The following is a 14,725-nucleotide window of genomic DNA, read 5'->3' as shown; positions in this document are numbered from 1 at the left end:
ATGGCCACACAGTATCCAATTGGTGGTCCTGAGTTTTCAAACAACAGTTAAATTATGTTATTTATTCTGTCTTTTAAGAGGCAAGGAAGAGTGTAACATATTTCCCACAAAACGATTAACATTTAATAAAAAGTTTTAATGTTATCAGGAAGATTAGGCTCTCCGGAATGATTCATTCCCAGAGGGTTTCAGATGGCCACAGTTTTAGTAAAATTGCTCTCATCTGGAGAGCACCTTTCACTTACCCAAAGCATTTTCATGTGTGGCGATGCATTGCAATCTTTAACATTTTTTTTCTATTTTAATGTTTAAATCATGTAATCCTCCTTTAAATGAAATCTTACTTGAAACCTCAATATATAATGGAGATACAAACAGAACAGTTCTGGGTGAAGCTGGGCTAGGAGACTCTGAATCCCACCCATAGACTCCCTCACTTCACCCACCCTGGAGGCGCCGCCACCCAGCCTAGGGCTGGGCTTCTCCATGCCTGCTGTCTCCCAGCCACAGAATCACCTGGGGATGTGGGATAGTGTGCAGATTCCGTGGCCTCATATTGCCCTGTTGATTCCAATCTCGGAATTGAGGCCTGGGCATCTGCATTTTAACAAGCCCACACAAGGTGGTTTTTATGCATTCTGAAGCTTGAGAAACTCCATCCCAGGCTTCCAGGGAGCATCGTTTGCAAATGCATTCCTTCTGTTTTGACATAAATTGAGTAGGTATTATCCTGATTTTACAGCTGACACTATGTTTGCCCAAGGTTGCACATTTCACTGGTGGGGACAGAAGCTAAACCCAGGGCCCCTCAAGACAGTGTAGTCCCGCATTCTTCCCATCAGAACATGCAGCAGGAATGGACAGAATTAGGGTAAGCACCTGAGGCCATGTGAGCCCAGGCCCACATTCTATTGAAGGGAATTTCGGAGGCCACCAGATTGTCTCTAGCCCTTTCCCTATCTTTCTCAGAGAAAGGAGAAAGGTGTCACACAATGGATGGAGTATGCCAGGCACATGGGTCTGAATTCCAATCCTCGCCTTCCATTTCCCAGTCATGAGCCTCAGTTATAAAGATTAGAAAGCATACAGTTGGCCCTCTGTATCTGTACATTGCAGATCCATGGGTTCAATTACCTGCTGATGAAAAATATTCAGAAAAAAAGAACAAATAATAATACAACAACAAAAATTAACACACATTTTAAAAACAATGTAGCAGCTATTTACACAGTATTTACATTGTATCAGGTATTATTAGAAATCTAGAGGTTTTTTTTGTTTTTTGTTTTTGAGACGGAGTTTCGCTCTTGTTGCCCAGACTGGAGTGCAATGGCGCAATCTTGGCTCATCGCAACCTCCGCCTCCCGGGTTCAAGCGATTCTCCTGCCTCAGCCTCCCGAATAGCTGGGATTAAAGGCATGTGCCACCATGCCTGGCTAATTCTGTATTTTTAGTAGAGATGGGGATTCTCCATGTTGGTCAGACTGGTCTCGAACTCCCAACCTCAGGTGATCCGCCCACCTCAGCCTCCCAAAGTGCTGGGATTACAGGCATGAGCCACTGTGCCTGACCCAGAGATGATTTAATATGTGGGAGGAAGCATGTAGGTTACATGCAAATACTATACCATTTGATATTGGGGACTTGAGCATCTACATCTTGGTATCCCTGGGGTTCTTGAACCAATCCCCTGGGGATGCAGAGGACTGAACATGTAAATGGCCTAGCAGGTGCCTCACCTCAAGTGCTTAATAAATTGGGAGCTGTTATTGCTCTTACTCTTAAAGTGTGGCCTCATGCAAAGAGGGGCCCCGTGTAGATGACCCTCCTCTTGTACCTCTCTGGGTCAGATCCCTGGTAAGCAGACTGTGTCATCCCCAGCAGCAAGGCCCACAGCCATAAATGTGGGACAACTACGGTTGTCCTGGTCTGGAGCATAGATTGTTCAGAGAAAGAGCTGTTCCATGAAGCAAAGGGGGATTCGTTCTCCTCTGTGGCTTGGCCTCTGCCTGCTGGGAGACCTTTGTTTTGTAGATGGCTCATGTCCCTCGCAGCATCATCCTTCTTCCCCAGCCACTGCCACTTTTTCATATGGATCATCAAGAGTTGGAAGGGGGCCTGGGGATCCCAGGCCTGGTTCCAGGCTGCTTGTATCGTTCAGCTAATCCCCCAAGTGGGACCGTGGCCCAGGAGAGCGGCTAGTGGGCCCCAGCACCTGTCCCAGGGTCCTGAACCAGGATGACAGGCTCTGTAAGTGAGCCTCCTTCCAGCTCCCAGCAGCCTCCCGGTGGGTCCTCAACACCCACCACCCTACGCCCTACAGCTGCATCTCCATGCTCTGATGGGTGCAGTAGCCTTCCTATGTACTGGTGTCCCTGAGTGGGAGCATTCCAGGGTAGCCTTCTAAGGCTGCTTCTCGTGGCCGTGACCCAGGGGAAGGGAGGATCTGCATCCCAGGCCCACGGAGGGGCATGGACGATACTGGTGCTCAGAGTGGGCCACTCCCAGATTGAAGAGAGACAGCATTTGGGGCAGTGTGAACCTGAAAGAAAAACTGCCTCTTGGGGAAGGAAGGCAATTGGGCCACAACTCAGAGAGGATGTGCAGAAAGGAGGGGAGGAATAAGAACGAGGACCCCAAGCATCCCCTCGTCCACTGTGCTGGCCCGGGGTCATCTCTGCAGCAGGAAGCTGACTGGTACTTCCTCACTCCCCACATGGAGGAGTCACACTGGTCAGCGTTTCCAAGTCACCTCTCCAGACCCCCAGCCCTTCATGTATCCCCTACTTCCTTCATCAAATCTCTGTGCCCCGAACGCCATCTTCCCTTTCACAGAGAGCTCAACCCACCTGCTGGACTCCAAGCCTCTGGCCTGAACCCCAGGGAGGTGAAGCCCTCTCTCCTCCCTGCTCCTAGAGCCTGGGACCCTTCCAGCATATAACACTCTCACATTGTTTCATACCTCTCTTGTGTGTGTGTCTGTTTATCACCCCTGATTGAACATCTTGCCATATTATTTTGGTATTTCTAGTGTCTACTACAGAATTTGGCACACAGTAGGAGCTTAATAAATGTTTGATGAGAGGCTAAAAATATATGGAAAAATATTCCACATCACTAATCATCAGAGAAATGCAAATCAAAACCACAGCAACCTCTCATCTCACACCAGTCAGAATGGACATTATTAAAAAGTCAAAAAACAACAGACGCTAGCCAGGCAGCGGAGGAAAGGGAACGCTCATGGATACACTGTTGGTGGGAATGTAAATCAGTTCAGCCACTGTGGAAAGCAGTTTGGAGATTACTCAAATAACTTAAAACAGAACTATCATTTGACCCAGCAATCCCATTACTGGGTATATAGCCAAAAGAAAACAAATCATTCCACCAAAAAGACACGTACTCACATGTTCATTGCAACATTATTCGCAATAGCAAAGACGTGGAATCAACCTAGGTGCCCATCAATGGTGGATTGAATAAAGAAAATGTGGTACATATACACCATGGAATACTATTCAGCCGTAAAAAAGAATGAAATCATGTCCTGTGCAGCAACATGGAAGCACCTGGAGGCCCATTGAACTAAGCAAGTTAACACAAGAACAGAAAACTAAATACCATGTGTTCTCACTTATAAGGGGGAGTGAAAATTGAGTACTCATGGACATAAAGATGCAACAATAGACATTGGGATTATTAGAGGGAGGAGGGAGAAAGGGAGGCAAGGATCGAGCAACGATCTGTTGGTTGGGTAGCATGCTCAGTACCTGGGTGATGGGATCATTCATACTCCAAACCTCAGCATCACACAATATACCCAGGTAACAAACATACACATGTGTACATTGAATCTAAAATAAAGGTTGAAAAACAAAATGTTTAATGGATGGATAAAAACATTTTACATGGAGCATTCAGAATCTGTGTCACATACAAGGATTGTATTCAGAGGTAAATAGGAATGGCCCTGCTGCCATTCAGCACAGAAATAAATCCCCCAGCACATTCAGCACAGAAATAAATGCACAGATACGGACTGGAGCAAGTGCTAGGACAGCAAACAACAGGAGGTTATGAGTCAGGAAGAGGAACTCTGCTGGCAATTGGTGGTTCAGGAGGACCACTGGGAAGACCTGAAGGGCCGGGTGGGGAAGGAAGCTGAAGAAAGGGCATGTGAAGGGGCTCAGGGGGAAACAGCTGGATGGCCTGAAGGAACTAAAGGAGGAGAGATGTAGCTATAGCCACATGAACAAGAGAGGGAGGCCTGGAAGGGCCAGGAAGGACAAAAAGGCCAGGTCATCAGGGCCTTTCAGATTCTGGCGCAATCTCGGCTCACTGCAACCTCCACCTCCTGGGTTCAAGTGGTTCTCCTGCCTCAGCCTCCAGAGTCGCTGGGGTTACAGGCACCCACCACCACACCCAGCTAATCTTTTTGTATTTTTAGTAGAGATGGGGTTTCACTATGTTGGCCAGACTGGTCTTGAACTTCCGACCTTGTGGTCGACTAGCCTTGGGTTCCCAAAGTGCTGGGATTACAGGCATAAGCCACCTTGCCCGGCCCCTGGCATATTATTAATAGCATCTGATTCATCCTCAGAAAGGTCTCAGTTTGGAGGACAAATTATAAGGTTGCCCTGCTCATAGGCCATGTGAAGACATGGATACAGTTGTCCCTTGGTATCCTTGGAGGATTGATTCCGGGACTGCCAGAGGATACCAAAATCTGTGGATGCTCAAGTCTGTGATATGAATGGCATCGTATTTGGATATAACCTGTATACATCTCCCTGTATACTTTCAATCATCTCTAGGTTACTTGTAATACCTAACACAATGTAAAGGCTGTGTAAGTAGTTGTCATATTGTTTAGGGAATGATGATGACAAGGGAGAAAACTCTGTACAGGCTCAGTACAAAAGCATTTCTTTTTCCCTGAATATTTTTGATCTGTGGTTGGTTGACTCCACAGCTACAGACCCCACAGAACAGACGAGGAACCCGTGGATATGGAAGGGTGACTGCACACATATGCTAAGCATAATGGAAAGCTAGCGAAGGGTTTTATGCAGGGGAACAATGTGACATTCATTGAATGAATGAGGATTGGAAGAACCCTTTGAATCAAAAAACAAACAAACAAACAAAAAAACATAGACCAAGGATGAGAGAAAGGAAAACCCAGAGGAAGAGGAGTGCTAGTTCTTAGTTGGGAAGAGCTGGAGTCGGGGGGCGGAGGATCTTGGAAGTCACTGCATGCTGAGTGCACCATGTCTGGAACAGAGCTGGGGGCAAGTGTTAGGGTGATGTTGCCAGATGCCTTCTTGAAATGAAGAACTAAATAAATTCTAAAAGAGAATGAAGTGAGGCATTCTAAAACTGAATGGGAAGTAGGAGCAATCAGGTCTTACATTTTATTTGGATTTGTGAATAAAAGCTGGACTTCGAGTTAACTTTACTTACTGAATGCCTCCTCTAGGCTAGGTGCTACCAGAAAGAGAAGCAAGCACCAGCTCAGGACCTGATGCAATAAGTATAGAGATGGAAATGATGTCTATCAATATATACATGTTATCACCTAATATAACCATATAATGATGTACAGTATCATTATATAAAAATATTTATCTATAAAGCTACGTATTGAATATTATGCATACAATTACTGTACATGCTAGTATATATATATTATAAATGGAAAAATTATTTCAGTGTACGAGAAAATGAAATAGAAATAAGAGGGCCAGGCCGGGCGTGGTAACTCACGTCTGTAATCCCAGCACTTTGGGAGGCCAAGGCGGGCAGATCACGAGGTCAAGAGATTGAGAGTGTGCTGGCCAACATGGTGAAACTCCGTCTCTACTGAATATACAAAAACTGGCTAGGCGTGGTGGCATGCGCCTGTAGTCCCAACTACTTGGGAGGCTGAGGCAGGAGAATTGCTTGAACCCAGGAGGTGGAGGTTGCAGTGAGCCGAGATAGCACCACTGCACTCCAGCCTGGCAACAGAGCAAGGCTCTGTCTCAAAAGAAAAAAAGAAAAGAAAAGAAAAGAAAAGAAAAAAGGAAATAAGAGGGCCAAAGGAGAGATTGGAAGGCCAGTCCCATCTGATGCCTGGTGTAGACAACGAGTGTGGCAGGAGTGGACAGAAGATCCATTCTCTGAGGTGGGAGGTCAGGAGAGTGATACTGAGGCCATGGGATAAAGGGCTGATCCTGAAGGAAGGGGATTGAGGAGAGTGCATGGATTTCTAAGGATAGAAATGGTGTGATTAAAAGCTACAAGGTGGACCACCTGAGGTCAAAAGTTCGAGACCAGCCTGGCCAACATGGCAAAACCCCATCTCTACTAAAAGTACAAAAATTAGCTGGGTGTGGTGGTGTGCACCTGTAATCCCAGTTACTTGGGAGGCTGAGGAAGCAGAATGGCTTGAACCCGAGAGGCAGAGGTTATAGCGAGCCAAGATTGCGCCACCGTACTCCAGCTTGGGAGACAGAGCAAGACTGCGTCTCAAAAAAACAGCTCCAAGGCTGCAAAATATCACAGGTTTAGCCTGAATGTATTGAGCACTTACTATACTCCAGGATTGTTCTAAGTGCTTTTTAAATATTTATCTGTATGTTCTCTATATTCTCACAACTGTATAAGATAGGCACATTTAATTCTCATTTTATAGGAGAGGGAACTCTGGCAGTGAGAAATTATCTGGCTAAGTTCACACGGTGAGGAAAGGACAAAACCAGAATTCAAACCCAGATGGCCCTCTGCAGAGCCCATGTTCTCAGCAAAGACATCCTCTTGTACTCTGCAGAGCATTTGGCAAACAGGGAGTGGTCATTTTAGCTGGGCCACGTGGAGTCATTGCGTGGGGACAGGGTGACTAAAGGACAGAGTGACTATTTACATAGATAGAGTTATTGTGCATATGGGGAGTGGCTACCAGAACAGAAAACCATGTCGCTATAATTCAGTGTAATTCCGATGACAATACTTATATCTATCACTTAGTTATAAATCAATTGATATCCTGTGTTAAGTGAGGAGGCCTCGTCTCCCCAGCTGCATAGCGGGAGTGGCAGAGAGTCTTTGGAGCGTTGTTTAGGGTGTTGCTGGCCACGCTGACTCACGCTGATGGGAAGGCAGAAAACAGATGCTTTGGGAAATTCTTGCGTGGACTCCAAATGCCTTGGTCCACTGGACAATGTATCCCAATGTATTTCAATCTATAAAGCATTTAAAAAAGTGGATGACATACCTATATCTTTAAAGATAGGTCTTTTGCTTGCATTTTGTCTAAAAAGACTAAACTTTCAGAACTGGAATTATTTACTAATTGAAGACAGGATTCTGATTGAAACCGCATCAGTCCCAGAAGAGCCAGTAAGCATTTGAAGGCCTCTCTAAATGCCATGAATCAGGCAGTATATCTTTCCTGTTAATCTATATTGGTTCCCTCCCAAAGGCAATTGACCCTCGGGAAAGGTAAAACAGAAGAATCTGAGTACCACTGACCTAGCATGTAACTGGCTTTGAAAGTGCACTGCTGGGGAGAAGAATGCGGAACTATCACAGGGAGCAATAGCTTGCGGAGAAAAGACGATGGTTTGAAGTCAATGGAAAGTAATTTTGCCAAGTGCAGAGTTATCTAGTTAACCTATTGTTCAATCTAATGAAAATGCAGGGCTATTCTGGAGTGTGTTACAGTATGTAGTTTGTCAATTACCCAATCAGGGGGCATTGCTCATTCAGCCAGGATTGAGGGCAATACCCATACTATTTTATTACTATGAAGCCTCAACTTGGCATATTTTTATATAGACTATAGGGTGTTTAATAGCCATGCAAAACTAGGACTTTTTCATCCTTTCTGGCCTAAGTCCATTGTCAGTGGGCTACATTAGTTTTTGTCACTGCAATTAGGATGTTACAATACGCAGTTTTAAACTCATAAATAGATGGGAAGGTAGAAGGTGTAGAGTTACGATGGTCCCTCAATTTAAAAAAAGGCAGGAACAGGTGATCAGTTTATAAGGAAAACAATCTGAGAGGCTAGGATAGCTGTCTACTAAAAATCTAGAAGGTGCCTTAGAGTCTGTAGGGGGAAAATCTCCATTTACAAGCTTCCATATGTACCCTAAAATCTCCTTCACCCCCATATAATTCCAGCACTTAATAGAAATAAGAGTGCATTTGAAAAGCCTCTTAGGAAAAGCTCTGTTAAATCCATGGGGTTTTTTTTTGTTTTTGTTTTTTGTTTTTTTTGAGACGGAGTCTCGCTGTGTCGCCCAGGCTGGAGTGCAGTGGCCCGATCTCGGCTCCCTACAACCTCCGCCTCCCGGGTTCAAGCGATTCCCCTGCCTCAGCCTCCCGAGCAGCTGGGACTACAGGCGTCCGCCACCACTCCCGGCTAATTTTGTATTTTAGTAGAGACGGAGTTTCACCGTATTGGCCAGGCTGGTCTCGAACTCCTGACCTTGTGATCCGCCCGCCTCGGCCCTCCCAAAGTGCTGGGATTACAGGCTTGAGCCACTGCGCCCGGCAGTTAAATCCATGTTGACATAAAAGTAACTTAAAATCATCCTTGTTTTAAAATTTAATTTAAAATTTTATTTTTAATTTAGGAAGTTCGCACTAAGATTGGTCAACCATCCAGTTTACAAATATCGTTTCAGAGCATACTTAATGTACTACTGTTGTTAATCATTGGGAGTCCTACAAGCTGTTATTCATTTAAGAATCCATTTATTTTGATTCTTCTGATTTGAAGAACATAGTACACGTTTCCATAATAAAGTGTTTCCCCTTTTGTGCCTGTGATAAGCTGTTCAGTGGTGTCAAATATTTTTTGACTTTGATAAAAATGTATTGAGGGTCAAGATCATCTCTTAATAGTTCACACTTCTATTTAATAACCTGCCTCCATGTCAAAAGACAACCCCATCCTCCTGCAGTTCCAGGAAGTATTATGCGCTGCCGTCCCATCTCCAGATGCACATCAGACATGTCCATGTTATTCCATATTCGGTCCATTCCAGAGAAAGGCTAAAGGAGACAGAGGGTACGGATCTTGTTAGGTGCAGCCTCTGACACTATCACTATCAATTGTCTTTTGCCGAGGCTGATCATCACCTCAATTATCTAGTGTCCAGCCTACCTGATAGGTTTTTGCAAACTATAACTCTTCTGTCGATGAGCATGGAATGATGACAACCAGGGGCAAATGAACAGAATACAAAAGAGATAAATCCAGAAGTAAAATACATAAGTCTATCTCCACATATAGACATACAATATGCTTTCAGTACCAAGTGATTCAACATAATGTATAGCTAGTGGTTTTTTTGCAGGCTTATTGAGATTATGCTAATATGCTAAGTAAATTAGATAGAGCTGTTGGGTTAAATGTTTTTCCCATTTTATCATTTCAATGGAAACATACCCAATATTTAAAAATATTGCAATATGTCAAATGAACATAAATAGACAGAATTTCCCCTCAAATCATTGCATTCGTAATTTATAGTAAAAACCATTTTAAAGTTAAATAGGGATATTTTGTTTTAGAGAAGATATATTTTTCTAAATGATTCCAATTGAAATTCAATTTCAAACTGCAATCATGAATTAAGGAGGAAGTAAAATACACTGGTAAAGTATGCTGGGGATCATAGCAGTATGTATTTTTAGCCATACATGGTTCCACACAACACGAGAAAATAGATTTTAGTGCAATATTAATTGAAGTTTTGCTAGTGTGTGGTTCAGGAGGTTAATTCGAAAAGAATACATTACCAATATATTTATAGCATTTAAATAAATTAAAATTATGCTTCACACATCAATAACGCAGCTGTTAAATAATATTTTTATTCTATGTAAATCCCACCCATTCATCTCAGTTGTATAATAAATGACCATAATTACGGAGCGTCATTGGGAGGAAGGTCATTGGTAATCCTGTAATTCCTCATTGGTGTAAAGAGAGAAAACAGAACTGTTTGTGATGAATGTATTCAACCTTTGCACACTTTGGTACTTTGGACCATGCATTAAAATGCAGTCAGAAATTAAGTTCTTCACTTCCACAGCATTTTTAATCTGCGGTGTTGAATTTTTTTTTTTTTTTTTTTTTTTGGTAACTAGGGCCTTCTTGAAGTGCTTCTTTTTGGTCTACACACACTTGGCGCGCGCGCACACACACACACACACACACCCCAAATTCAGGCTGTCCTATGTCGAATAAATCCAATTTGAAGTCTTTTCTCTATAAATAATTTCCTTAATTTTCAGTACTTCTTTATCTTCTAAGGGGAAACATGATCTTCGCATTCCTCTCAAGCTGTGGCATTCTAAACGTGAACTCAGGTTCTTGGCCTTGTTTCTAGATGAGCTTTTCTTGCGGCAGATCTCTATTTTCAGGTCACCAGGGAAGGCTTTTAGTAAATTTCTTTCCCTTGAAGAATCTTTGGCTCTAACCTGGAAGATCTTTGGCTCTAACCAGGTTCCCGTTCTCCTTTAATGCAAGGATGCAACCTGTTTTTCCTAGAGGGACTAAAGATACATAGAAGTGAATGTGAATGTTAAAAGTAATGGACCAGTGACAAATAAATTACAGAGAAGATAACAAATTAAGACATTAACAAAGATAGCTCTGGTTTAATTTCTCTGTAGACCCTGTGTCCTTCTAACCCTAGAGGCCGTGCATTTTCTGTTCTTTCTAGGAGCGGAGAAGGCTTGGGCTTTGCATATGGAAATAAGAACAAATGACTCTTAATTCCTAGTGAGAAAAATATCAAAGTGAGCAGTATTCCCTATGTGTGCTATAAGGGCTTATAATTGAAAGGTCTGCAGAAGAAAGGGTTCCAAGCAGAGGGAATTCCTTTTAATGAAGCTTGGATTTAGTCCCATTATTCTAATAAAGTGTAATCAATTGGTGCCGACAATCTGAAGGTCTAGTTCAGCCTCTGATTAGATCTTGGTTGTTTTTAAGGCCACAGGCATGAGGAAGGGAAACACAAGTTAATAGGCTTTTGGGTCAGTGATCCACACTTCCTGAAACGAGCTGGAGTTCGAAGGAGGGCAATTTGGAAGCTGTCTTAGCATAAATCTAAAGCAAGGCTCTGGCTGTCCAGGGGGAACCGGGCCCTCAGCATTCCCCAAGACATGCTTCGAGCCGATTCTACTCTTAATCCAATTTACTCAGCCGAATAAGTCCCACTGCTTCAGCTTGCCAACAAATTAAAATCCAGCTTCATAAAAACACCTTGAATTTGGAAGGTATTGGCTGGCCCACTAGACTTGAAACTTCATTTATTCTGGCTAACTTCTCAATTATCTTCCCAGCAGTGGAGATGTGTAAAAGTGCAAAAATCAATAGGGTTCTATTCCCATTCTATTGGAAAGGGAAAAATTAATGAGATAGGACACTCTCTTAATCAGAAATAAATGTTTTAATTCAGATAATGACATAGTTTTCCCTCGCTGAAGGATGACAAATGCTGGGCTGTGCCCCCAGCAGAAGCAGTTTCAATTTTATTGTAAATATAAAAGGTATTGATCGGTGAGATGTACAAACCCCATTGCTTACAAAAGCCATTCAGGGGGACTGGGAAAACTATTAAGCACTGGGTCAGAAATCAATAAACAACACTGAAATGTAGCAGAGGTCGCCCAAGGCATTGTGGCATCTTTGAAAGCCAAGTGGCAGGAATAGTGACAGAAATGTCTCTTGTGGAACAATGTTGGGGATGAAGAGGGTCAGATGTTTAATCTCTTCTGTGGTTTGACAGGTCCTGGGAACAGAACTAATGTAGTCTTTCACTGCTGTCTTTGATTTAAATACATGCTGATTCATCCCCTTCCTGACAACTGTATTTATTGGCTTTGGGGTGCCTAAATGTATTGGCAGGGAAGAAATCAGGGCATGTTTCGGAAGACAGAGCAGTTGTGTTTATGCAAATGGGCCACACCTTGAGTCCCCTTCTCTCTCTTCAGGAAAACATAAACAGACACCAACACTTCTTTTCATCACGCCAATAGTTGGGAATACAAGTGTACCACACTGAGCCTCCTATTAGAGAAATTACAAGGAAGATGATAAAGCATGAAATATTTTTTGTAACGGGTGACTCAATGTAATATTTCTCCTTTTGGGGTTTTAATTTTAATACTCACTTTAAATTCAAATGTAGTATGGGCTTCCTTTTCTCCAGTCCTTTATTAGGGGTTAGCATATTCAACAGTCTCTAGACCACTCTCCTTTCATATGTGGTATTTGGGGGGCAAAGAGATTATAACCCATCATCATTTTTCCCAACCCATCCTCCATCCCCTAAGGTAGATGATTAACTCAGATTAGAGACTTACCTTACAGTTTGAATGGAATTGGGTTGAAGCTTTAAATAACATGAAGATAGTCATTGAACTAAAACACAGCTTTTATTGCTGAAAATGCCAGGCAAGAAATACCCAGAGTTGAGAGAAATTACATAAGGGAAGAGATTCTATGCATGTAGGTGGAATCCAATTTTTCTAATAAGACATTGATTTGAAAGGTTTAAAGCCGAGTATTGAAACTTTTAACAACATCATTTCTGAAGCAGAGACAAAGCCTTCTCTCCCCCCAAAACGCCAGGAGCTGCGCCTTCTGTTGCTGAAGACTGTTCCCCTCTTGACACGGGTATGATTATGAGATTGGTGAGGGTCAGGCTGCCCATCAGTAGGTGAAGTGTTCAGCTGCTGAGGATTTGAGTTTCATCTCACCTCAGATATTATGTCAGTTTCATGTCATTTTCATTCCTGAGAATGATTTGAGAGCGCTCCTTGTCCCCTGTTATTGCGGTCACTTGACCTCAGATGTAACTTCTGTCGAATACCATCATTTTAACAAAGTCGAGGAGTTGCACATCCCTAGCCAAAGCTGACCTTTCCAGTCTGCAGCTCCCCAGTTGGCTCTGATGGCAGATTTTACTGCCCCCTCCATTCCCAACAAATGAATGTTAAGGCCTCAATGAATCGGTTCACATTGGAAGTTACAGTTTTTCATTGTCATGAGCATTTAAAAAATTTAATCCCCCTCCCTTCTTTGTATTTCGTATGTAGTACTGGTATTTTCTTTTGCATTTGGATGTTCAAACATGGGAAACTACTTTCTGCTTAAAACAATATTCTGACCCCTCAGATGGCAATTCTACACATGTCACCTAAAACAGAGATGACTCACCTTGACTTCCTGTCTGGAAGATGTGTTCCTTTTTCCCTCACAATCTGTTGCCTCCCTATCCTTGTCCCTTGTCCTTTTAGCATTTTAAAGTTATTCTTAAATTTACAACAAGAAGAAAAGTAATTGGGTCATCATGATTTTCAAAAGCCCTCAAACTAGGATATATGTCCTCATTTCTGGGTCCTGGGCTGGATCTAAGGAATTGGTAGCCTCATAGTAAAAGGAAGTTTCTTCCAACAGCTCGTATCATAGAAGAAGCTACTGGCTTAACAAAGTGTAGGGAGCTCATCCCAGATTACATGGCAAGAGTGAGACACAGAACAGGGACCAGAACCTTTGCTTTCCAAGTTCTTTCCCTGCTATGGCCACACCCAACACCAGTGCCAAACTGTGGCTGAAGCTTAAAAGGTCTGCTCACTCTCACCATATTGCGTTAGCATATTAAGAGTGCCTAGTACGGTGCCTGGCATTTAGAACAGGACTGGCAAACTTTGTATGTAAAGGGGCCAGATCATAAATATTTTAGATATTGCTGGCCACATATGGTCTCTGTCATACATTCTTGTGTGTATGTGTGTGGGTTCATAAAACCTTTAAATATGTAAAACCCATTCTTGGCTTCTGGGCTGTACAAAAACATGTTGTAGGTAAATTTGGCCACAGTTTTTTGACTGACTTATGAACTGGAAGGTGCCTAATGTTTGTTAGTTGATTGTAAGATGAATGTGGGGATTAACTGTTCATTTTAGGATCAGATAAAATGGTTTTAGTGAAAGTGCTTCCGCCCAAAGGCACTTGACAAATGTTAGTAATTATCACCATCTGGTAGCTTAGCTCAATTGTAGAGTTATAGCATGGACCAATGAACCACTGGTTCCATGTTTGAAAAGCACAGACACCTGAACCAATGTTACCTAAATCATAGTTTTCCATTTTCTTCATGAACCATATGGAATTACCACGGTTGGATCATTTTTCATGTACAAGAATGGCTAACTCTGTGGTTCAACCTAATATGGTCTTCTCACATCACCCAAGCAAGTTAATATATGAATGTCAGGCTAAGATATTTACTGCTTTGAATTAGGGAATGTAAGTGATTGTCTTCTTATCCAGGGACATGGCACAAAGAAGCCAAGTTCATTCCCTATGTCATGGGGTCAACTAAGATCAGGACCTGAGGGCCTTGTCACTAGCTTGCCTTCTACACAAAAATAGAGTTTGGTGGCACCCTGGGGCACTCCATCATTCCCTTCCCACCCAGTTCAGGATGCCTTTCCAGCTCTGTCACCAATATCTAGCTTTGGTAGGTGTCTGTTGTGAGTTTGGATGCTGGGAGGTAGAGGCAGGAGTCTGGGAATGGAAATAAAATTGGTGACATGTGTGAAATCAGGACAGATTACGGCCACAGCTCCTTTGCACATGGCGGGTCTAGAGTTAATTTAATGATTTGTCTTCTGGATTTCTACAACTTGGAGGAGGCCCCAGGCGGGTCCCAAC

Source organism: Rhinopithecus bieti, unplaced genomic scaffold (genome assembly GCF_001698545.2).
Source record: "Rhinopithecus bieti isolate Rb0 unplaced genomic scaffold, ASM169854v2 scaffold_6380, whole genome shotgun sequence".
Taxonomy (NCBI): domain Eukaryota; kingdom Metazoa; phylum Chordata; class Mammalia; order Primates; family Cercopithecidae; genus Rhinopithecus; species Rhinopithecus bieti.
This window is presented reverse-complemented; position numbering follows the sequence as displayed.